The sequence below is a fragment of the Nycticebus coucang genome, unplaced genomic scaffold (genome assembly GCF_027406575.1).
Source record: "Nycticebus coucang isolate mNycCou1 unplaced genomic scaffold, mNycCou1.pri scaffold_43, whole genome shotgun sequence".
Taxonomy (NCBI): domain Eukaryota; kingdom Metazoa; phylum Chordata; class Mammalia; order Primates; family Lorisidae; genus Nycticebus; species Nycticebus coucang.
Genome location: NW_026515577.1, coordinates 521,422 through 548,730, shown reverse-complemented (window position 1 = coordinate 548,730; position 27,309 = coordinate 521,422). Strand labels below are relative to the sequence as shown.

The following is a 27,309-nucleotide window of genomic DNA, read 5'->3' as shown; positions in this document are numbered from 1 at the left end:
GAGGCTGCTGGTCCTTGGATCCCCATGAGTAGCAAGGGTATACACTTGCCTATAGAGAAATCTGGAAAAAAAGCCTGGAAGAACAGTTTCACCATAGCAGGACCAAGAAAAGGCATTATTTTTCTCTTATTTCTGAGCGTGATTTTAGTTGGAGTAAAAGGAGCAAAGAAACAAAGAAATCAAGTTATAAATGTGAGATCGTTTTGCTAAATGAAGAGGGTAGAAATGGCAGAAATAATCCATGAAAACAATGGAAGACCAGAGGGTTACAGAATACTTTTTGAAGGGAAGAGACATTCTGGGTAGAGAAAGAGGGTGGAAAGAAGAAAGTTAACTAGGTAATTTTATAGTTAATGATGAGGAAACTTGAGAGTACTGACCAAGATGGATTTAGGAAACTGGCACTCACACAAGATAGATTGTTGCTGCCCCAGAGATCACTAGAAGCAGGAGAGTGCTGGAATTGGGGTAAACCAGAGAGATGCATGTCTCCTCTCCACAAATGCCAGACATGCATTTGCATTGATGCATGTTGCATCGATATTACATTATCAAATAAGACTATTTTGAATACAAGCAGTGGCTGCTTTTTTAAGACAATTTTTTTGTTCTATAAAATGGCTATTTTCCAAAGATCTTAAAAGATTAATAGGATATACCAAAGGAAACTAATTTTATAAAAATGTAATTATCTTCCATGACTTGGCAATTATGAATTGAGCTACAATGAACAATCTGGTGCAAATATTTTTATTGCCAAATGACTTTTGGTCATTTGGATATACACCTAGAAGAGGAATTGCAGGATCAAAAGTCAGGTGTACATTTAGATCCCTGAGTGTTCTCCAAACTTCCTTCCAAAAGGAACGTACTAGCTTGGATTTCCACCAGCAGTACAAAAGTGTTCCCTTTTCTCCACAACCACACCAACATCTAGAGTTTGGGAATTTAGTGATGTGGGATACTCTTACTGGAGTTAGGTGGTATCTCATAGTAGTTTTTGTTTGCATTTCTCAGATGATTAAAGATGGTGAGCATTTTTTTCATGCATGTGTCTGTAGACCATGTGCCTGTCTTCTTCAGAGAAGTTTCTGTTCACATCTCTTGCCCACAATTAAATGAAATCACTTGTTTTTTTTTCTTAGTCATAATTTTGAGTTCTCTGTGGAGTCTGGTTATTAGACCTTTGTCAGAAATATAACTTGAAAAAAAAAGAAATATAACTTGAAAAAATCCTCTCCCATTCTGATGGCCTATTTGCTTTATTTACTGTTTTCTTGGCAGTGCAGAAACTTTTTAATTTGATCAGATCTCAGTAATGTATTTTTGATGTTGCTTCAATTTTCCGGGGTGTCCTCCTCATCAAATATTCTCCAGGCCAATTTTTTCAAGCATTTCCCTGCACTCTCTCTACGAATTTTTTATAGTTTCATGTCTTAAGTTTAAGTCCTTTAACCAGTGAGAGTCAATTTTTGTTAGAGGAGAAAGGTGTTGGTCCAGTTTGAGTCTTTTACAGGTTGCCAGCCAGTATACCATGAAGCACTATGCAGCATTAAAAAAAAAAAAAAAAAGAGACTTTACCTCTATTATGTTTACATGGATGGAGCTGGAAAATAATCTTCTTAGTAAAGTATCTCAGGAATGGAAAAAAAAGTCTAATGTACTCAGTGCTACTGTGAAACCAATCTATAATCACTCACACTTGCATATGAAAAATGAAACACGGGGCGGTGCCTGTGGCTTAAAGGAGTAAGGCACCGGCCCCATATGCCAGAGGTGGTGGGTTCAAACCCAGCCCTGGCCAAAAACTGCAAAAAAAAAAAAAAAAAAGAAAGAATAATGAAACGCAACTTTACGCTAGGATGAAGGATGGAAGGGGAGAGAGAAGGGAAAGGAGGGGGATGGGTTGATAGAGGGAGGGTTAGTAGGGGGATCACAACTATGGAGCATATTGCAAGTACAAGTTGGATCTATCAGGTGTAGAACACAAATGTCTTAATGCTGCAATTGGGGAAATGAGGTGAAAGCTATGTTGATTAGTAGGGTGTAAGTACTCCAAATTGTACAAATAATCAACACATCGAATCCCATAATGGCATAAATGTACTTATGATCTATGTACAAATGACTTAATTAAATATATATGTGTGTATATATGTATGTATTCATGTTTTTTTTAAAACTTTTTCTTATTTTTAGCAAATATTGCTTTTATTTTGAAATGTAAAAGGTTATTAATTTCATATAATTCTGTGACATTTCAATTTTTTTCTTTTTGGATAAATGTTTTGATATTTGAAATGTATTGTTCATAATTTCTTTGATGTATTTTATATGTCCTTAGGTGAGTGGGTAATGAAACACTTAGATGGCAAAAGTAGATGGTAGAAGAAATATAGGTATATCTGCAGCTTACATGGATATGGAACAAAGGGAATGTTTATATTAACTATTATTCTACAAGTGTACATCCATGCTGCTCTATTAAAAATACTTTATCTAAGAGAAATATATTATAGATTAAACTGTACTGTCATTAGAAGTGTGTCCTTTATAAATAACAAAACAAAGATCAGATGAATACTTATATGTATAAAGGATGCTTTTGTGTCTCATTAAAGCTATGCTGTAGGCTTCTGCCATAAGCGTTGTCATTTATCCTCTCAATGGTGTGATTTGCTCCTCTGATTAAAGACACCATTCACATTGCCATATGTGCACTACTGTATGTGAATGGTTTTCCTCTGAAATACTTTAGAAATCTTAAGTGGACGGTGTATTAAATGTATGTTCCCTTTCTTTTCTTTGTTTATTTCTGTCATATTGCTGTCCACAATAAAAAAAGAAAAAGGAAAACAACTTCAGAGCTAAAATAATCATGTACAAAGTCAAACTTGAGGATTAAGCTCAATATTAACTCTCCATAACTGCACGTTTGGCTTTATCGTATTTACATTTATATTGTCATTTACATTGATTGTCTGTGTTTTTTGTTTTTTTAGGGTTTTCTGAGAAACATTGCCAGTTGAAGGTAACCACATTTATTTTTTTATCTGGAATTATTCACTGTGTGTCATACGAAATATACATTACTTATGAAACCCTTTGTTTTAAAGTCCACTCAGCATGCCATTAAGATGGAAGATTCCCATGGCAAGAAAGCAGTAAAACAGAAGAATGTGCAGCTATCCAGATCAGGTAATTTTTGGGGGGGAAAGTGGATACATGTTCTTGCTATGTGTAGTGACTATAGTTCACTGTAACTTCAAAATCCTGGGGTGAAGGGATCTTTCTTCCTTCTTTAATTTTCAACTTAAAATTCCTGTTTTTGTTAGGGAGTGGACAGAGATGAACTATGAAACTACACAATTTTCTAGTAATTCAAAGAATTTGTGAAATTCTGACTTCACATAATGGAATGCATTATACTAACAAGTTGGTCTTCTTTTAACTTTAGTTATTTTATCCTATTGTTACACTGATGATATTAAGGCAATAAATGTCTGACTAGCAGAACCTATGTGCATGTGTGTCATCATTAATTATTAAAAACAAGGAAAATAATAAATTATCCTTCCATGGCTATTTGAAAGACATAGTCTTTTAAAATGGCAGTACTAAATGTTTTGGCTTTAGGGTCCTCTCAAACTATTACAAATAATTGAGTGGAAGTATCCAACACCTAGAATTAGCTGTATGTTATTACTATGAACTCATACTCTGAAAATGTTTTACTTTATAGGTGACATAGGTGTACAATCATAATTTGTTTCCATGTCCTAAAATTTCATATAAATGATATATACACTGTGTACAAAATAAGATGATGAAGTGAACTCATCCTAGAAAAAGCACTGCATACCTCATTGCTGAATATCACCACAGTCACCTTTGAAGTACTTCCCTTGGAAAGTTGTGCACCAATACCAGTGCCTAATCCAGGCTCCAAAGCAATTTTGGAACTTTTTTTCTGGAATAGCCATCAGCACTGACATTGTATTATCTTTGATGTCCTAAATGTTATCAAAATATCTTCCTTTAAAATGTTCCTTCATCTTTGGGTAAAGAAAAAGGTCATTGGGAGCCAGATTATATGAGTAGGGAGGATGTTCTAATACAGTTATTAGTTTACTGAGTAAAAACTCCGCACAGACGGTGCTGTGTGACTTGGTTCATTGTCACACAGCAAGAGCCATTGCCCCCCTGATGCAAGAGCCATGATTTGGCAAAAAGTTCAGGTCATTTTCATCTAACTTTTCCATGTAGCCTTTTCAGCACTTTCAAATAGTAAACTTTGTTAACTGTGCAGTTGTTGAAAATTCCTAATGAACAATCCCTCTGATATCAAGAAGGTTAGCAATATCATTTTGACATTTTGTTTGAACTAAAGGAATGTTTTGGTTGTGGAGAAGACTGACTTTCATTGTGCACTTTGATGCTTTTCTTCAGTTCACGTTGGTATGTCCATGTTTCATCACCAGTGATAACATGGCTCAAAACTTGCTTCTCTGTGAGGTCTTGTGAAAATTTGACTCTCCTTTTCATTTTTTTTCCACTGGTGATCTACTTTGGGAATCATTTTGTTCAAGTTTTTTCTTGTCAAGATTTTCCAGTATGATTTTCCTGATATTTTTATTAGATCATAACTGTGTACATTACTGCATTTGTGTGGTACAGTGTGCTGATTTTATATATAATTTGGAACGTTTACATCAAACTGGTTAACATAGCATTCACCTCCCCTCCTTCCCTCCCCTGTTTGACTTGGGTATTTTAAAAAAAATTTTCCCGGGTGATTCCATTAATCCCTATAACCCAACTATTGATATGACAGACGTATGTGTGTATATTGACCTTTCAAACACACATTATACTACATTTATCTAATGCTACACTCTTCTTACATAATTAAAAGTTTGCTAACTAAAAGAAAGAAAAAAAAAACATAGCATTCACCTCACTTATTTATTTTCTTTTTCTTTAAGTTTTTTGCTGGGACCGGGTTTGAATCCATCCTCTCTGGTCTATGGGGCTGGCTCCCTACTTCTTTGAGCCAGAGGCACCACCCACTGATTTAATTGTTGTGTTTAGACATTTATACTCTACTATTAATAAAATATTAAATTTAATACTAATAGCAGAATATACATGTCTACAAATTTTAATACCAGTATTAATATTTAATAGTATTGATATTTAATTAATCCTTAATATTTAATAGTATTAATGCTTAACTAATAGTAGATTAAAAATGTCTACAAAACTTAAGAGTAGTGTTAATATTTAATAGTACAGTATAAATGTCTAAACACAACAATTAAATAAGTGAAGTGAATTCTGTGTTAACAAGTTTGATTTAAACATTCCAAATTGTATATAAAATCAGCACATTATACTCCATAAATGGAGTAATGTCTGCAGTTATGATCTAATAAAATAAATTAAAAAAAAGACTTTCCTACCTGTTTCTCTCTTGATGTTTACTTGATATGCTATGCTTCTCACAGTCAGCTAATAGTTTTGATGCAAAATTCAATGAATTTTTGTAAGGTTTTCATGACTTTCATTCTTATTACTGGGCACCCTTACCTCTCTTCTTCAATGCTGCTTTTTATCCCTTCAGAAAACTATTTAATCTATTTGCAAACTGCTTATTTTTTTGTGGCATTATCTGCAAACTAACATGTCCCTGACTTCCCTTTCATGCTTGCTAAGTTTAACAAGATTAACATTTATTCATCGCTCTAATTCAGGTTCTGAAATTCTCATAACAGCACACAATCATGCAGCAATGATAATGAACTCCATTCTGAAAGACAGTCAACATAAACACAACTATGAGACACTGATACACCAAAGTTATGAAACTTTAATGAGGGGCTTGTACAGTACTAACAACGTAAGCACACGGTTGTGAGCTTGTGAACTTAATTGTCAAGGCTTCATATGTCATTTTGTGACATATTTCTTTCTTTTATTTGCACAGTATCGTATTTGTGAGATCAATCCATATTGACACATGTATATTTGGCTTAATTTATTTTGATTTTTATAACATTCCATCACATAAATGCTGCAACATCAAACTCTTCGAAAGCTGATATATATATACATATATATATATATCTCGTATATCCATATGTATATATGAATGATAGTCATAATGGCTTTTGTATTATATAGGTGTATCCACAGATATGTATTGTATTGTTTATTAATACTGAAAAAATGAAAATACAAAACCAAGTTTTATATGTTTATTTATTTTATAAAAACATCCATCCTATATGGGACACTGATATTTGATATCCAAAATATTTCCGTAAACATTCACTTATCTCAGGCCCACATTGCCTTTATTTTCCAATATTTCCTTGTAATTCATCTTCTGCCATTCACTTGTGTTTTTCTGAAATTCGTCTTTCATATAGAATTTACAGTGATTTACTTCAGTGAAAATGGGATAATTAATATCTCTTTGAAATACTAATATTCAACCACCATGAAATTTCATAGAAGGATTTCTGCTATCCCTTCTTGTCTGCATTTTTTTTCTGGCATTCCTGAGATTCTAGAATGCCTGGCTCACCAATCCCTCTACTGCAGACAAATACATACACATTTGTTTCTTCAGGAATTTTTCTCTCTCTCTTTCTGCTTTCTGTCTTGCTCTCATCCTTTCCTGGCCCCTATGCCCTTTAATTTGGCTCATCTAACATTATAAGTATCAGCTCAGACATGATCTCTGAAAAACTCATTTTTGACAGTTTTATTTATATTCCTTCCAGCCACAGTGTCAATCATTATTGAGTAAAACAGATAAAGACTGTTCCAGAAGTTTTGAAATATTGTGCTTACAGTCCAGCGGCAAAGGGTAAAGACATGGCAAGAAACGACTTACAGTTTTGGTATGAAAATTGCAGTAGAGATGACACTAGAGTACTGAGGCAGCCCTGAGGGAGGAGATGCCTATTTATCTGGGGAAACAGCAGGAATAAAGGAAGGCTTCATGTTGCAGGCTAAGGCCTTAAAAGATAAAATAAAATTGTTAGAATAGCAGAGGAAATCTTTTCACATGTAACAGACAGGATGTACACTGATGAAAATAGAAAAAGTAACAGAAATTTGTGAATTATTGATAAAACAACATGCACAGCATGCTGTTGAAAGGTATTTTATGAAGTAGAGAATAATCCACAATGTTATTTCATATGTGTGTATTGTATATTTAAATTCTGTTTTTCTTCTGACATTATGTGTGTATATGTTAGGTGGATAAATCTGTGAGTAAATCTGTGATATGTCTGTATTCGTTGAACCTGGTGACATCTACTGCCCTCTGGGTTGTTTTGCGAAGTTTTGGATAATTAGGAGTATTTTTTTTTTTTTTTACGGAAGTAAATATTTGGCTAAAGATTAAGCTTAACTTAAACTCTCAATTTATACAGAAATTACTTTTTTACCCTTTTGTATCAAACAATGTCAATTTTGTTGAACTGTGGTCCATTTAACTAAATGTATGGTCTATCAGCAGAACAAGCCTTGCAGATGTCATCAGATGAAGAGAAAGAAAGTCATGAAGGAAGTAAAAATAAACAGTCAAAGGTATGAAAATATTTAATTTTAGATTTCTGATTTAATATTGATTTCTTTTGCAATGGTATTTTGAATGGTATTTGCAATGTAGAATAGTCCAAAATAAAATTATATTTTGGACTAACATCTTAGACTCAGTAGGTCAAAATTTAATATTTTCTTTAAAATATATTCTCAAATACTTAAAATAATTAAAAATCCTGAAATCTCATATAGCCTTTGTCTTTGGAATAGAGATAAAGAATTTCTGGGTGGAGCAAATTGGGGAATCAGAAACATCATTCAGCTGAGCTCTCCTAGAAGGACTGGGGAAAAAGAGAGAACCCAGCTATACCTGGCATGAAGACCTTACCCAGAGTCATAGCTAAGGGAGCACAGTGATGAGGTGGTGAGATGGATATAGTGTATGATCTGGAGGGGTGGAAATCTGATGAATTAAGTAGGTGATTGAGACTGGCTGGGATCAGCTGGCCACCCACAGAGGCTTGGGACAGAAAGAAGCCTTTCTTGAATTTTCAGTTGTTGGGGCAAGCTGTGTGTTGAGTGAAAAGCTTGGACGAGAAGGCAAGCTCAAACAGCATGCAGCAACCAGATTCAAATGCTGGTTTGAGTGGATGTGCCATAGGTTTGTGGCTGGTGAGGCAACTATAATGAGAAGGTCTCAGTGGCCAGGAGGCTGCCATTGTGGGAAGTCCTGAGAAAGTCTTAGCAGGAGCCTAAAGCACGGCTGTCTTAATTCCTTCCGCCAGGATCAGAACTCATCTATTGGGGCAGGCTGAGGTACTCCTGCAACCTACAGGAACTAGAGTCAGGGGGCACTGTGAAACCTGCCCCTGAAGGATTCTAGTGAGCTTTAAGATCCCAACCCAGCAGGATCTGAATGCTGAGAAAACAATCAGGCGATTGCCCAAGGCAATAATTTTGGAATTAGGAAAATAGAGGTTGCTGGCTGTGCTCTCGGTCTCCTAAAAAACCCACGGCGCCACCTGGTGCCACAGAAACATACTGTCATCATGCAACATACTGTCATCAAGGGCAAGGACTTTTCTTTAAAACAAACGAGGTAGTGAGAAGTAAAAAGGAGCATAAGGAGGTAAACAAGAAGAAAGAACATGAGGAGGAACCAATAGAAAAATTCAGGCAACCTGAAAAATAAGAACAGAGGATCCCCCGCAATGAACCATGAGGCACCTACTACAGAAGACGCCATCTATAAAGAATTAGTGGACTTCTCCCAGAGCTGGACAGATCCTCTAAACAGAAATTAAACAAAGATATAAGAGATTGAAATGAGACCCTAGCAAAACTGTGCTTTATAGATGTATATAGAACACTCCATCCCCAAAACAAGAATATACATTATTGTCATCATCCCATGGAACATTCTCAAAAATTATTACATCCTATGACAGAAAATAAAACTCAACAAAATCAAAAGAATTGAAATTTTATCATGCATCTTCTCAGACCACAAGGCACTAAAAGTCGAACTCAACTTCAACAAAAACGTTCAACCTCACAAAAAGGCATAGAAGTTCAACAACCTTGTGCTGAATGACAGTTGGGTGCTGGAAGAAATAAAAAAGGAAATCATTAAATTCATTCAGTATAACAACAGTGAAGATACAAGTTAAAAAAAAAAAACTGTGGATATAGTAAAAGCAGAAAAAAATGATCACTTTAGAAGCCTATATTCAAAAAACAGAAAAAAAGAAAGATGGAGACTTTACCTTTTTTATGTTTACATGGATGGAGCTGGAACATATTTTTCTTAGGAGAGTATCTCAAGAACGGAAGAAAAAGTATCCAGTGTACTCAGCCCTACTATGAAGCTAATGTATAGCTTTCATATGAAAGCTATAACTCAGTTATAACCTAAGAATATGGGGACCAGGGAGAGGGAGGGTAGAGAGGGGGTAGATGGGCGGAGGGAGGGTGATTGGTTGGATTACACCTGTCGTGCATCTTACAAGGATACATGTGAAACTTAGTAAATGTAGAATATAAATGCCTTAACACAATAACTAAGAAAATGCCAGGAAGGCTATGTTAACCAGTGTGATGAAAGTGTGTTAAACGGTCTATAAAACCAGTATACGGTGCCCAATTATTACATTAATGTACACTGTTACAATTTAATAAAAAAAAATTAATGTTCAAATAATGTACCTTGGTCAAAATTAAATCCAATTTATGTGAGAATTGGTCACAAAATTGCCCTCTAAAGAGACACAGGATGGTTGACTAAATAGAAAAACTGAGGCCAGACATCTGCTGCATTCAAGAGTCTCATCTTTCCTTAAAAGACAAACATAGACTCAAGATGAAGGAATGGTCACCTTTAATTCAGGCAAATGGAAATCAGAAAAAAGTAGGTGTGGCAATTATATTCTCAGATACAATAGGCTTTAAAACAAAGTAAGAAAAGAGAATGATGGTCACTTCTTATTTCTTAAGGGCTACACTCAACATGATGAGATTTCAATTATCAACATTTATGCACCCAACCACAATGCACCTCAATTTATAAGAGAAATTTTAGCTGACATGAGCAACTTGATTTCCCCCGCACCATAATTGTTGGAGACTTTAACACTCCTCTGGCAGTGTTGGATATATCCTCACACAAAAAAGAAGCTAAGCAAAGAAATTTTAGAACTAAACTTAACCATTCAACATTTACATATAATAGACATCTACAGAACATTTCATCCTAATTAAACTGAATACACATTCTTCTTATCAGCTGATGGATCATCCTCCAAAATTGATCACATCTTGGTTCACAAGTTTAACATCAGCAAATTTTAAAAAATATAATTCATTCCGCGTATTTTCTCAGACCATCATGGAATAAAAGTTGAACTCAGTAAAAACAGGAATCTCCACATGCATACAAAAACATTGAAACCAAATAACTTCATGCTGAATGATAGCTGGGTCATAGATGAGATTAAGAAGGAAATTACCAAATTTTTGGAACAAAACAATAATGAAGTCACAAACTATCAGAACCTCTGGGATACCACAAAGGCAGTCCTAAGAGGAAAATGTATAGCATTGCAAGCCTTCCTCGAGAGAACGGAAAGAGAGGAAGTCAATAACTTAATGGGACATCTCAAGCAATGGAAAGTGAAGAAGTTTACAACCCTAAACCCAGCAGAAGAAAAGAAATAATTAAAATTAGAGCAGAAGTAAATGAAATTGAAGACCAAAGAATCATACAACAGATCAACCAATCAAAGAGTTGGTTTTTTGAAAAGCTCAATAAAATAGATAAAACTTAGGCTATCCTAACCAGAAGTAGAAGAGTAGAATCCCCTATTCATCAATCGGGTAAGATAAAGGCCAAATAACAACAGACTCCTTAGAAATCCAACAAGTCCTTAATGAATACTATATAATATATATTATATAATATTCATACTATATAATAAAATTCTACTCTCAGAAGTATGAAAATCTGAAGGAAATAGATCAATACTTGGAAACATGCCACCCTCCTAGACTTGGCCAGAAAGAAGTGCAAATGTTGAACAAGCCTATAACAAGCTCTGAAATAGCATCAAGTATAAGAAATCTCCCCCAAAAGAAAAGACCAGGACCATATGGCTTCACATCAGAATTCTACCAAACCTTTAAGGAGGAACTAGTACCTATATTACTTAATCTTTTCCAAAACATACTAAAAGAAGGAATACTTCACAATACATTCTATGAAGCAAATATCATGCTGATATCCAAACCAGAAAAAGACCCAACAAGAAAAGAAAATTAGATACAAATATCTCTAATGAATATTGATGCAAAAATATTCAATAAGATCCTAGCAAACAATCTAATAACACATGAAGCACATTATACACCACAACCAGGTGTGTTTCATCCCAGGGTCCCAAGGATGGTCCAATATACATAAATTCATAAATATAATACATCACATAGACAAAAAACAAAGACCATATGATTCTCTCAATTGATGCAGAAAAAGGTTTTGACAATACCCAACATCCTCTCTTGCTCAGAACGCTTTAGAAAATAGGTATAGAATTTATTGAATTCTTGAGACATCTTTTGGGTAACTGCTTGGAATTCTAATTCAATCAATTGGCACTTGCTACTGGCTGCTGGAAGAATTTTTTTCATCTTGACTTCAGACAGGTTCATTACAATGTGTCTTGGAGAGGCTCTGTTAGCATTGAAATTACCCAGGGTTTGATATGCATCTGAAAGGGGTGTGTCGGGGTCTTTAGTGAAACTTGGGAAGTTTTCCTTTATGATAGTCTCCTGAATGGCTTCCATTCCTTTGGGGCAATCTTCTTCCCCTTTAGGAATCCCTATTCATATATTTGAATACTTCATGGAGTATTGTACTTCTCTAAGGACATGATATGCTTTCTCTCTCTTCTTTCTGCTAATCAACTCTTTGGGTTAAGTCAAAATTTTGTCCTGTAGCTCTGAGCTTCTTTTTTCTCCATAGTCTACCCTATTTTTGATACTTTTCACTGCAGCTTTACATTCCCTGATTGTTTCCTTCATTTCCTTAAGCTCCACCATATCCTTTCTGTATTGTACATATCTCTTGTCTCATTTTTGGTTCTTTCTTTCCATGTTCTTGCCCATTCCTTTTAATGTCTTTATCATCCATATTTTAAATTCCCTTTCTATCAACACCATTAATTATTTTTTTTATTTTCTCCATACATATACATGTGTTTATTTGGTTTCCACTTTTTTCCTGCACAAAATTAAAAAGACTTAAAATTTAAAAACAATGGCATTGATTACAATAAGCACTAGAAACAAAAATGTCATCAAGAACGAGCAAAGATAAAAACATTCATAGACGAGATCAGATAATTGCTGCCAGAAAATATTGAGCAATAATAATAAGAATGCAAAAAAAGTAACATTCATATTGTTGGATAAGAGTATGTCTATCATAGAATGCTTTGACTTTGAGGTTCAGTATGGGGTCATCAGTTAACTTCTTTTTCTTTTTTCCAAAGTCTCAAAAAATAGACAACTATTCTTGCTAATACGTTTGAGTTCTCTGTGGATTCTGGTTATTAAACATTGGTCGAAGGTTTAACCTGCAAATATTTTCTCCCGTTTTGAGGGCTATCTGCTTGCTATACTTAACTATGTTCTTGGCTGTGCAGAAGGTTTTCAGTTTGATCAGGTTCCAGTAGTGTATTTTTGATACTGCTTCAATTGCCCGGGGAGTCCTCCTCATTAAATATTCACCAAGGCCGATTCCTTCAAGAGTTTTCCCTGCTCTTTCTTCTAGTATTTTTATAGTTTCATGTCTTAAGTTTAAAGATTTTACTGAGTGAGAGTCTTTCTTAGTTAATGGTGAAAGGTGTGGGTCTAATTTCAGTCTACTACAGATCGCCAGCCAGTTTCTCAGGGTGGGCAAAGGAATGGAAGAGAAACTTCTCTAAGGAAGACAGGCGCATGGACTACAGACACATGAAAAAATGCTCATCATCCTTAATCATCAGAGAAATGCAACTCAAAACTACTTTGAGATATCACCTAACTCCAGTAAGAGTAGCCCACATTACAAAATCCCAAAACCAGAGATGTTGGCATGGATGTGGAGAAAAGTGCACACTTCTGCACTGCTGGTGTGAATGCCTACTAATACGTTCCTTTTGGAAGGATGTTTGGAAAATCCTTAGAGACCTAAAAATAGAGATGCCATTCGATCCTATAATTCCTTTACTAGGTAAATGCCTAGAAGACCAAAAATCACAATATAACAAAGACATCTGTACCAGAATATTTATTGCAGCTCAATTCATAATTGCTGAGCCATGGAAGAAGCCCAAGTGCCCATCAACCCACGAATGGACTAGCAAATTGTGGCACATGTATACCATGGAATGTTATGCAACCTTAAAGAAAGATGGAGACTTTATCTCTTTCATGCTTACATGGATAAAGCTGGAACATATTCTTCTTAGCAAAGTATCTGAAGAATGGAAGAAAAAGTATCCAATGTACTCAGCCCTACTGTGAAGGTAATTTATAGCTTTCATATGAAGGCTATAACCCAACTGTAGCACAAGAATATGGGGAATGGGCCATGGGAGAGTCAGGGAGGGGGGAAGTCAGGGTGGAGGGAGCATAATGGGTGGGGCCACACCTACGGTGCTTATTAGAATGGGTACAGGCGAAACCTACTAAATGCAGAATACAAATGTCTACATACAATAACTAAGAAAATGCCATGAAGGCTACTTTGAACAGTTTGATGAGAATATTTTTGATTGTATATGAAACCAGCACATTGTACCCCTTGGTTGCACAAATGCACACAGCTATGATTTAACAATAAAAAAAAAGAAGGAAAATAAGTATAGAAGTAACATTTCTTAAACTGATAGAGGCCATCTGCTGCAAACCCACAGCCAATATCATAGTGAATGGAGTAAAATTGAAATCATTTCCACTCAGATCAGGAACCAGACAAGGATGCCTACTGTCTGCACTACTTTTTAACATTGTAAGGGAAGTTTTAGCCACCATAATCAGGCAAGAGAAGACAATCAAGGGGATCCAAATAGGACCAGAAGAGATCAAATTGTCACTCTTCACAGACGATATGATTATATATCTGGAAAATCCAAGGGAATCAACTACAAAACTCCTAGAAGTGATCAAGGCATACAGTAATGTTTCAGGATACAAAATTAACACTCTTAAATCTGTAGCCTTTATATATACCAACAATAGTCAAGGGGAAAAAACAGTCAAGGACTTCATTCCCTTTAGAATTGTCCTAAAGAAGATGAAATATCTGGGAGTGTATCCAACTAAGGACATGAAATATCTCTATAAAGAAAACTATGAAACTCTGAGAAAAGAAATAGCAGAAGATGTTAACAAATCGAAAAATGTATCATGCTCTTGGTTGGGAAGAATCAACGTTGTTAAAATGTCTATACTACCGAAAGCAATCTACAGATTTAATGCAATCTCTATTAAAGCACCTCTGTCATATTTTAAAGACCTGGAAAAATTAGTACTTTGTTTTATACGGAAACAGAAAAAAACTCAAATAGCCAAGACATTACTCAGAAATAAAAACAAATTGGGAGGTACCACGCTTCCAGACTTCAAACTATACTATAAATCGATAGTGATCAAAACAGTATGGTACTGGTACAAAAATAGAGAGGTAGATGTGTACTCAGCCCTACTATGAAGCTAAATTATAGCTATCACATGAAGGCTATAACCCAACTGAAGCACAAGACTATGAGGAAAGGGCCAAGGAAGGGGAAGGGAGGGGGCAGATTATGGTGGAGGTAGAGTAATGGGTGGGGCCACACCTACCGTGCATCTTAGAATGGGTACAGGCCAAACTAACTAAAGGTAGAATACAAATGTCTACATACAATAACCATGAAAATGCCATGAAGGCTACGTTGAATAATTAGATTAGAATATTTCAATTGTATATGAAACTAGCACATTGTACCCCTTGATTGCACTAATGTACACAGCTATGATTTAACAATAAAAAAATAAAAAATAAATAAATAAAAGGCAAAAAAAGAGGTAAACCCAGACACTTATTGTCATTTGATTTTCGATAAGCCTATTAAAAATATAAATTTTGGGAAAGATTCCTTATTCAATAAATGGTGCTGAATGAATTGGCTGGAAACTTGTAGAGGACTGAAACTGGACCCACATCTTTCTCCTCTAATAAAAATTGACTCTTACTGGTTAAAAGACTCATACTTAAGACATGAAACTATTAATATTCTTAGAGAAAGTGCAAGGGAAATGCTTGAAAAACTTGGCCTGGGAGAATACTTCATGAGGAAGACACCCCGGGCAATTGAAGCACCATCAAAAATACATTACTGGGATCTGATCAAATTAAAAAGCTTCTGCACTGCCAAGAACACACTAAGTAAAGCCCTCAGATAGACAGCCCTCAGAATGGGAGAGGATTTTTGCAAGTTATACTACCAACAAAGGTCTAAGAACCAAAATCCACAGAGAACTCAAACTTCTTACTAAGCAAAAAACAAGTGATCCCATTTCATTGTGGGCAAGAAACGTGAACAGAAGCTTCTCTGAAGAAGACAGACACATTTCCTACAGACACATGAAAAAATGCTCATCATCTTTAATCATCATAGAAATGCAAACCAAAACTACTCTGAGAAACCATTTAACTCCAGTAGGAGTAGCCCACATCACAAAATCCCAAAACAACAGATGTTGGTGTGGATGTGGAGAAAAGGGAAGACTTTTGCACTGCTGGTGGGAATGCAAACTAGTATTTTCCTTTTGGAAGGAAGTTTGGAGAACACTCAGGGATCTAAATGTAGACCTGCCATTTGTCCTACAATTCCTCTTCCAGGTGTATATCCAAAGGACCAAAAATCTTTTGGCAATAAAGATATTTGCACCAGATTGTTCATTGCAGCTCAATTCATAATTGCCAACTCATGGAAGAAGCCCAAGTGCCCATGGACCCATGAATGGATTAATAAATTGTGGTATATGTATACCATGGAGTACTAGCAGCAGTAAAAAAAAAAAAAAAATGGAGACTTTACCTCTTTTATGCTTACATGGATGGAGCTGGAAAATATTCTTCTTAGTAAAGTATCTCAGGAATGAAAATAAAAGTATCTAATATACTCAGTACTACTGTGAAACCAATTTATAATCACTCACACATGCAAATGAAAAATGAAACACAACTTTAGCCTAGGATGAAGGAGGGAAGGGGAGAGTGAGGGGAGGGAAGGGGGTGGGAGGGATAGTAGGGGGACCACACCTATGGAGCACATTGCAAGTACAAGTTGGACCTATTATGTGTTTACCACAAATGTCCTTATAATATAATAGGGTAAATGAGGTGAAATCTATGTTGATTAATATGATGTAAGCACTACAATTTGTACAAATAATGAACACATTGAAAATGGCATTAATGTATTTATGATCTATGTACAAAAGAATAAAAAAAGAAAGAAAAAAATCATACATTATGATCAAATAAGATTCATCTTACATTAATTTTTTGAGTGGTGAGAAGTATGGATTCTTTTTTATTCTGCATATGGCTATACAAATACAATTTTACCTGCACCTTTTATTGAAAATGGAGAGATTCCCCCAATGTATGTTGTTGTCTGCTTTGTCAAAGATAAGGTGGCTATATGTGGATGGTTTACTGTATGGGTATTTTGTCTTGTTTCATCAGCCTGTGTCTCCATTTTCTGTCAATACCATGCTGTCTTGGTTACTATAGCCTTGTAGTGTAGTTTGAAGGTGGTAATGTGATGCCTCCAAATTTGTAAAAGAAGCATTATATCAAAAAATACCTGTATTCAAATGTTCTTTGCAACACAATTCACAATTACAAAGATGGGGAATCAACCAAATGCGCATCAATTCATGAGTAGATTAATAAAACCTGGTACACGTATTCCATAGAATACTAAACCACAAACAATGACTTAATGCCTTTTCAACAATCTGTATATAACTAGGGACCATTAGAACTAGGGACGATTATCCTCAGTGAAGTATCTAAAGAATGAAAACACGAATACAACATGTACTTACTACTAAATTGGAATTAAATTGATGGGCACACATGTGAAGTAAACCTCAATAGAAATGAAGGAGGAGGTTACAGGGGGAGAGGAAGCAGAAACCTATCTAACAGGTAGAGCGAACACTCTCTGGGTGAAAGACATACTTCCAATGATGACTGAAAGATTACAAAAAGAAATCTACATAACCAAAATATTTGTACCCCCATAATACTTTTAGATAAATAAATAAGTATATAAATAAATAAATGAAAGGATAGAAGATGGCATCTTTTGTGTGTCTTTTTATTTCTCAATTTCTGACAGTGAAATGGGGTGAAAATTCATTCAATACCAAGAGGAAAGGGGAATGACAAAGTTAAGAATGGCCCTTTTTGAAATTTTGAAAAATTCTGTTTGACTCACTCAAAGAGAAATAAAGAAGATTCTCCAAACAATTTAAATAACAATTATAATTATATCTCACAATTATGTGATAATACTCAAATGTAATGCTAAAATTAATAACAAAATATTTTGCTGGCTCTAATCATAACAAAGTAAAGTGATAAAATCAATGAAAAGAAAAAATTTCTTTTTGTAGACTAAAGTAGTAGCAATTATCCTTTCTATTAAACTTTTCATCAAGGTTAAAAAACAAAGGAAGAAGTGTGAAGCTAATGAGATAGAAGTATCTAAATACCTCTGTGATTTTGCAACTGATAACAGTGATGATGATGGATTAATTCAAAAAAGAAAGGCTGGAGAAACCTACAATCAGCAGTTTTCCAGGAAGGAGAATGAAAAGTGGGACAGGTGAGCCTGTAGCGGTGTTTCATAGTAGATAATTATTACTGTACAAGAAAACTAATTTTAATTTGGACTAACATTCACAATTAACAAGTTGTATACTTAACCTAAGGATTTTCAGCCTTTGCCTGCTATAAGAACAATGCAAATTTACAAACAATGGGATATCGTTGTTTTCAGTCATGCTGACATTTTTTTTTTAACAAAAACAGTGCTGAGAAATGTGCAGAAAAGTTATTGTCATGCACTATTTGTTGATAAAACCAGTAAATCCTTTTGACAGGTGATTTAGCAATGGGCATCAAATTTCAAATATGTCATTCACTGAATGTAAGAGGTCCAGTTCTGCAGCTAGATCCTACAGGAAAATCTGACCCATCTAAACACACAGACGTGTTAAGAACATTTGTTATCTGTGATATATACTTAAAATAAACCAATATTTATGTATCTAATATATAATATGTGTTAAGATACATAGTATTTATGTATGTTAAGGACATTTATATAACTATGTTATCTATATATGTGTATTACAGAAGTTTATTATAACATTGTCATATCAAAAGTTGGAGATAGTCTAAATATGTGTCAGTAAGGAAATACTTAAAATACCACACCCATAAAGTAATGTTGCATACAACGATTTTCTAAAATGAGGTGAATCTGTAGTATACTAATCATTTCCCAATGAAAGTATGTTTAAAGTATTTAGTTTAGTGATACATACAACCAAATTTTGATAGAATTGCTTAAATATCTGCTGAGTTGCAAAAGGCAGCTACATGTTGTATTGGCATTCTAGCTTATAACCAAGAAGGTTGGAGGTTATTATATTTTTGGTTTTGTTCTCAATATATGAGTACTCAACTATTGGAACCTCAAATTAGTCTGAATATCAGCAAATGATTGCACATGGCACTCATTTTCCAAATATACATTTCAATAAGGTGTAAAAATGATTACATCAAAGGTTGTTTAATCTAATAAAATTAGCCTTGGCCAAATTTTCCTTTAAAAAGCCAGAGAGTAAATATGTTTTAGACTTTGTGGGCCATATGGTTTTTGTTATAGTCCAAAATCTGTCATAGAAAGTGAAGGAACCGGCATGCCTGTGATCCAATAAAACTTTGCTGACAAAAGCAGGCAGTGGGCTGAGCTTGGCTCACATGTGCTAATTTACTGACTCTTGTGGTAAAACCCAGTACTACTAATGCAGCAAGTCTTCTTTTAAAAGATTATGCATTTCAATATGAACCACATCACATTATTCAACAGATCTCATGTTACATTATTTACACAATAAGATTGTTTTTGCAATTTTTCCCCTTTTATTTCCATTATGGAATTCAAAATTTTAACATAAATATTTACTTTGTATAGTGAATGAGTCTAAAATATCCTAAATTTGGATGGTTTTTATCACGCAATACATACTTCCCTTGAAATTTTAGTCATTCTTTGGTCTTTATTTATATACATGGGCAAAATGGTAATCAGGTCTTTTCCAGTTTCTTTTTTTTCTTTTTAATTTCATGTTAATGTGAGGGTATAAACAACTAGATTACGTTATTTTCATTAGTTAGGTAGAGTCCTTCTTGTAGTTGTGTCTCACACCCAAGAGGTGTTCCATGTAACCTTAAAAGCTGCTTATTAGGTGGGAGCACACCAATCTCCCTCTAACCTTCTTTTGCCCCTTCCCTTGTTCCCCTTCCTCCTAACTTGAACTGAAATGAGATTTTCTCTTATGTGGACATGTATTAGGTTGTCTATTGGCTTTATATTACCATTGAGTATGATGGATATTTGTGTTTCTATTTTCTGATGCTTTGCTAAAGAATGCATTTCACCTCCATCCAGGTTAATATCAAAGATGTAAACTCTCCGTTTTTAAAATGACTAAGAAGTACGGTGTACACATACCACAGTATTTTGATCCATTTTTGAGTTGATGGGCATTCAGGTTGTTTCAAAATCTTGGCAAATGTAAACTGAGCTGCAGTAAACAATCTAGTGAAAATGTCTTTATTAAAAAATATTTTTTTTCTGAGTAGTTCCATCTCTATTAATGGGATTGCAGGATCAAATAAAAGTTCGATTTGAGTTCTCTGCGGATTCTCCATACTTTTTTCTAAAGAGGCTGCATTAGTTTGTAGTCCCTGCAAGGGTGTAAAAGTGTTCCCCATTACCAACATCAGCAATTTTGGGACTTTGTGATGTGGGCTATTCTCACTGGAGTTGGATGATATCTAGGGTGTTTTTGATTTGCATTTCTCTGTTGATCAGGGAAGATGAGTAATTTTTTATTTGTTTGTTAGCCACTCATCTGCTTCCTCAGAGAAGGGTCTGTTCATATCACTTGACCAGTAGTAGATGGATATTTTTTTGCTCTATTGATGTTGATTTAATTTGAGTTCTCTGTAGATTCTAATTATAAAAACTTTATCAGATCCATAACATGTAAACCCATTCTGAAGGTTGTCTATTTGTTTTACCTGTTGTGTCCTTAGCTGGACAGAAGTTTTTCAGCTTAATTAAGTCCCATTTGCTCATTTTACTTGTTGTTGTGATTGCTACTGAGGTCTTTGTCATAACATCTTTCCCGAGTCCAACATCATCAAGAACTTTTCCCACACTTTCTTCTAAGATTCTTATCATTTCATGTCTTAGATTTAAATCTTTTATCCATCTTAAGTCAATTATTTTAAGGGGTGAAAGGTATTGGTTGAGTTTCAGTCTACTACAAGAAATTATGTCTAGAAATTTGGCAATGTGGAGGAAATGGACCAATAGCTGCAATCATGAGATCTTCCTAGACTTAACCAGAAATAGATCTCCTGAAAAGGCATATATCAAATGTTGAGAGTGCAGAAACAATAAAAAAGGTTATAGCACCAACAGCAGCAACAGAAGCCCAGGACCAGATGGCTTCACAACAGAATTCTATCACACCTTCAAAGATGAACTTCTACCTATACTGCAGAACCTGTTTCAAAATATTGATAAGGCTGGAGCCTTCCCAAACATATTCTATAAACCAAATATCACTTTTGTTTTGATTCCAAAACCAGGAAGGGACTTAACAAACAAGAACTTCAGACCAATTTAACTAATGAGTATAGAGGGAAAAATACTCCACAAAATCTTAGCTAATAGATTACAGTTACTCATTTCAAAAAAATTATGCATTACCATCAAGTATATTTCATCCAAGAGATGTAGGTTGTTTTAACATATGTAAATTCATAAATGTAATACATCCTATCCATAAAAACAAAGTCTATATGATGCTCTCAAAAGAGGCAGAAAAAGCATTTGTTATAATTCAGAATTCTATACTAACAAGAACATTTAAAAAATAGGCAAATTTGTATATTTCTTAAGATGATTGAAGTCATCTGTCCACAGTTAACATCATGCAGAATGGTGTAAAATTGAAAGCTTTTCCAAAGAGAACTGGAACCAGACAAGGATGCACACTCTCACCACTATTATTCAACATGGTTCTAGCCAATACAATCAGGAAAGAGAAGGATATACAGTGCATCCAAATTGCTTCAGAGGAGATCAAACTCTCCCTCTTTCCTGATGATATAATCTTATACTTAGAAAACCCAAGAGACTCAACCACAAACTCCTGGAAGTTATCAGGAAATACAGTAATGTCTCAGGGTATAAAGTCAATTTCCAAAGATCTTGTATATGCCAGTAACAACTAAGCTGTTCAGCTTCTCTTGATTTGAGAAGCAAATCAAGGACATAATTCCCTTCAGAGTATCTTCAAAGAAAATTAAATACTTAAGAATATACCTAACAAAAGAGCTGAACTATCTTTTCACAAAGAATTATGAAACCCCAGGAAACAAAATTGCAGAAAATACTAACAAATTGCAGAGCATACCATGCTCTTTGCTGGGAAGAATCAACATTGCCAAAATGCCTATTCTACACAAAGTAATCTACAAATTTAAGGCAATGGGGATTAAAATACTGACATCATATTTTGAAGAACTGGAAATAATAGTACTTCATTTTTTATGGAACCAGAAAACAAGCAATATAGCTAAGGCTATTCTTAGTAGTAAAAACAAAGTCAGAAGCATCACCCTACCAGACTTTGGGCTGTATTATAAGTCTGCCGTAAACAAAACACCATGGCATTGACACACATAGACATATGGAACCAAATTTAAAACCAAGAGATCAAACCAATCTCCTCTTGCCATCTGATCTTTGATAAACCAAACAAAAATATACAGTGTGGAAAATAATTAATTTTCAAAAAATGGTGCTGGGAAAACTACATAACCACATGAAAAGACTGAAACTTTCCCCACAAATTTAACCCATTATAAAACTTGTCTCAAGATAGATGAGAGACATCAAACTAAGACACAAAACAATAAAAATCTTGGAAGAAAGCATAGGGGGAAACTCTTGATGATGTTGAGCTAGGGAAAAATTTTATGACAAAGACTTCAGACCCATCATAACAGCAACAAAAATTAACAAATGGACTTAATTAAGCTGAAAAGCTTCTGCATCACTAAGGACACAACAAGGAAAGCAAGAAGATAATCTTCAGAATGGTAAAAGATATTTGCCAGGGTATGAATCTGACAAAGGAATGATAACTAGAATCTACAGAGAACTCAAGTTAATCAACAGAACAGAGTAAACAATCCCATCTACCTCGGGGCAAGAGATACAAACAGAACCTTCTCTGACAAAGACAGACAAGTGGCTAAGAAACATTTGAAAAATGCTCATCTTCCCAGATCATCAGAAAAATGTAAATCATAACTACCCTGAGATACCACCTAACCCCAATGAGAATAGCACACATCACAAAGTCTTAAATCTGCAGATGCTGGTGTGGATATGGAGAGAAGGGAACACTTTTACACTGCTGGTGGTACTGAAAACCAATACAACCTTTTTGGAAGGAAGTATGGAGAATCCTCTAAGAACTCAAACTAGCCCTCCCATTTGATCCTGCATTTCCACGGTGAGGCATCTAGCCACATGGAAAAAAATCGTACTAAATATTTGCACTGGACATTTGCAGCTCACTTTACAATTGCCAAACTGAGGAAACCACCTAAATGCCCACGAACCGAGGAATGGATTAATAAGCTGTAGTTTCTGTATACCATGAAATACTATTGTGCCATTAAAAAAGATGGAGATTTTACATCTTTTTTACTAACCTGTATGGAGGTGGAACACATTCCTCTTCATAAAGCATCAGAAGAGTGGAGAAGAAAGAATTCAGTGTACTCAATTCTAATAAGAAGGCTGTAAGTGGTCTAATAGAAGGTGGGGGGTAGGGAAATGAAGGATGGGGAGAGGGGCGGAGGGAGTATGGTAAGGGGTCACAGTGTATGGCACACAACTTGGGGGTGGGACACAATTACAAGAGGGAGTTTACCTAACAGCTGCAATCGGTGTAACCTAATTCTTTGTACCCTTAATAAATTTCAAACAATAAAAATAAATAAAATAAATACATAAATAAATGAATAATAAAATTGAAGATAGAACAAGGTGCTTTTATAAGATTGCTCAATGCTAATCCCATGAAGCCCAAGGATGGCTCAGAGAAGGTGTCCTTAGCTATGGATCATCCCCAGAATCTCTTAATTATGGGTGAAGCTCTTGATCTTGAAACCTATAAAGCAAAGAAAAAGAATGGAGAACCTCATGCACAGATGGTTAATTTGTGAAACTCTGAATACTTGAGTGTCACATCCAGGCTCAGTACTGGAAACTCAGTGCACAACAGGCTGACCTAAAGTCCACCTTATCCAGAGGATAAATTCCAAAGAAGTTTGCCTGCAAAGTCACCAGCCTAGAAGAATGGCTATGTCAAGATGGTTTTTACCACTGAGGAGTTTCTTCTGCATCCTATGTGGCCTCAGTTGCAGCAGCTGTTGTGCCTAGGAAGATGATTTAAACCACTCTGAGCAATCTCGTTGTCAAAGGTGCAGACTTGATCATTCAGGAAACAAAACAAATACTCAGAATGCCCCAGAAGAGCTTGTCTTGCTCTGAGGAGTTCAAAGAATTGAGGGATCTGCCACTGAGTGGAGCCAGAAGCCTGTAGCATTTAGTCAAGACCATGACTACAGGGATTATGGGAAGCCCCAAACCTGCCATGCAGTCTGTATCGGCATCGGACCTCTTAAAACAACAGAAGCAGGGCGGCACCTGTGGCTCAGTGAATAAGGCACTGGCCCCATATACCGAGGGTGACTGTTTCAAACCCAGCCCCGGCCAAACTGCAACCAAAAAATAGCCGGGTGTTGTGGCGGGTGCCTGTAGTCCTAGCTACTCGGGAGGCTGAGGCAAGAGAATCGCTTAAGCCCAGGAGTTGGAGGCTGCTGTGAGCTGTGTGAGGCCATGGCACTCTACCGAGGGCCATAAAGTGAGACTCTGTCTCTACAAAAAAAAAAAAAAAAAAAAAAAAAACAGAAGCAGCAGATGTTGGAGATGAGGGAAAGGAAATCAGAAGCTTTTTGGAGGCAATTTCTCCAAGGCTCAATTGAAGTCAAGAGCCTGGCTCTGCCATCCTCATCTTAATAGCCCACTGCCCAATCTGCGTAGATGGGGACTGAATTCCCCAGGCTGGAAGGAAGTCTGACCATGTGGATGACCAAGATTGGGTGTGGCAACTCAAAAGGAGATGACGTTCTCTTTTCTGATGAGTCACAACCACCAAAACCAAAACTGAGTGCTTTAGCAGAAACGAAAAACTTGGCTGCTATCACCAAATTATGAGCAAAGTCCAGGTTCTTACAGAAACACACCAAAACAGCCTCTAAATGATACAAAAGGATTCCCAGTATACCGTGGGAGTGATGAAATGTGTAGAAAAGAACACCATGTTTTCTTCCCAAGCTGAGGATGAACTGGAGCCTGCCATGAAGAAAAGGAGAGAGCAGTTTGCCTGACTGGAATCTGAGTAATTTCAGGAAATTCTAAAAGTAAAGTCAAAGTGCACAGGTGTCCTGAAAGAGGCTGAGGCTGAGCTGCATAAATGCTATTTTGAGGCACTGGTGAAAAAAGAACAAATGGAAGAAAAGATGAGAAACATCAGAGAAGTGAAGTGTCTGGTCGTGACATGCAAGGTGAGTACCTACTCCCATCTCAATGTGCTGGAGACCTGTGTCAATGAGCAGCACGACCTCCACTGGCTCAATGGCATGAAAAAGTTTTTCAAGTGTCCCTGTGGGGACAGACTCCCACACAAGCACTGCATTAATCATGGCCTCTAAAAAAAAGGGAGGGAATGCTAAAAGAAAACTCTGGTCCATAGATCAGAGGAGAAATTTTGTTACCAAGAGGAGAACACGCCAAATTTCTAAATAGCCTCAAATAACCCTAAAGTCATTTGCCTCAATCTTTTTTTTCTTCATGTGGCTCTGGAAAGGCCTAGGATGGACTCCGGATTGCCTTTGTTTCTGACTGACACCAGCTAAAACCCATGCTGGTTAAGCCCATAAGCCTTGTCTGCTTATTTCTGCAGTTGTGTGGGCTTGACACCAAATTTAACATTGATGTTTAAGTGGAAAACCAGAATATTGTCTTCCCTGTTCTCACTACAGTATTGTGGCAACATTACAGCTTTCACGGAAATTTTTGGCCCCAAACTGGAAGGTAAACCAAGAGGTGTGTTTCTGTACCTCTTGGTTATACACTCCTTTACCTCAATGAAGTTCTAGTGTTACATGGAGATAAAAATATACATTGTATAATGACATTAACAATAGCATCATTGTGATTTTACGAGATACTCTAAATTATCAGAGGTATAACCTTTATAGTTTAGACAAGGGAAGATTTTGATTATGTACAATAGAAAAATAAAAGATTACTGCTTTCACAGAAATTTTTGGCCCCAAACGGGAAGGTAAACCAAGAGGTGTGTTTCTGTACCTCTTGGTTATACACTCCTTTATCTCAGTGAAGTTCTAATGTTACATGGAGATAAAAATTTACATAGTATAATGGCATTAACAATAGCATCATTGTGATTTTATGAGATACTCTAAATTATTAGAGGTATAAACTTTATAGCCTAGACAAGGGAAGATTTTGATTATGTACAATAGAAAAATAAATGATTGACAGTTTATTTCAGATAACACTTTTTTGTATTATAAATTTATAAAGTTTGAAAACCACGTTTCTTTGTACCAATAGTGTCATGGACGTGTATTGTGTGCTCAATAAGTATTTGTTGAGTACATGAATAAACAGTTGAATAAATTAGTGCTGATGATGAATTTTCTTAGAAAAATTTTTCTTAGAAAAATAAGTTTTGAACTTGTTGAAAGTAGGTTTCTCTAATTGCCTAGATACAACAATATGAAGGCTTTTAGTTTTTAAAAAATATGTGAGATTTAGAAAATTTTATTTATAATTATGGCCATAAATAGAATGATTATATGGATTTATCTACTATCCTATCATTTAAGAGCAGTTGACAATAAATTTGATTTTCACAACAGGCTATGAAGCTCATGTGTTGGAGCCAGAATTCTGGGGTTTGAATGTGTGGTCTCTACTGACCATCTGTATGTGGTGGGCAAATTACTTGGTGTTCTGAGCCTAGTCTCCTCCTTTATAAAACCATACAGGATGATAACATCTCTAAAACAGTAGCTACATCACAAAGCTCTTGTAAGGATTCACATTAATTAAATACATGTACAGTGTTTTAAGTACTACATAGTAAGGACATAGTAAGTTGTGAAAATACAGATGAAAAACATTATTATTATTGTTCTTTTTTAAAGACAGAGTCTCACTTTGTAACACTTGGTAGAATGCTATGATGTCACAGCTCACAGCAACCTCAAACTATTGGGCTTATGCGATTCTCTTGCCTCAGCTTCCCAAGTAGCTGGGACTACAGGCCCCGACCACAATGCCTGGCTATTTTTAGTGACAGTGTCTCACTCTCGCTAAGGCTAGTCTTGTACTCATGAGTTTAGGCAGTTCACTGCCTCTGTTTCTCAGAGTCCTGGGATTACAGGTGTGAGCCACTGCTTCTGGTCTTGAATTTAACATTATTAATATTATTACAAAAAGAATTTCCCTCATATAAGTATGTTAGAAAAATAATGCAAATAAGTCTTAGTGCCTATAAATGACCATGTTTATTAAAAAGGAGAGTGACAAACACCTGGTATATTTCTATCAAATAATGCAAGTATGATTGTCCTTTCTCTTTTTCAGAAAGCTTGATCTAAATGTAATTCTTTGTTAGGATGTTATGTAGTATGTTTTCTTCGTCTCTTAATGTTACTGTTTATACTTCAATCCC

At 35.5% G+C, this 27,309-nt stretch overlaps 1 protein-coding gene and 1 pseudogene across 1 annotated transcript in view; both read left to right on the top strand.

Moving 5' to 3' along the window:
- The window catches only part of LOC128579257 (ankyrin repeat domain-containing protein 26-like), a 112,689-nt gene that overhangs the window by 39,883 nt on the left and 45,497 nt on the right, over positions 1 to 27,309 (top strand). The window lies entirely within an intron of this gene.
- Positions 357 to 25,359, top strand: LOC128579251 (protein MCM10 homolog; annotated as a pseudogene).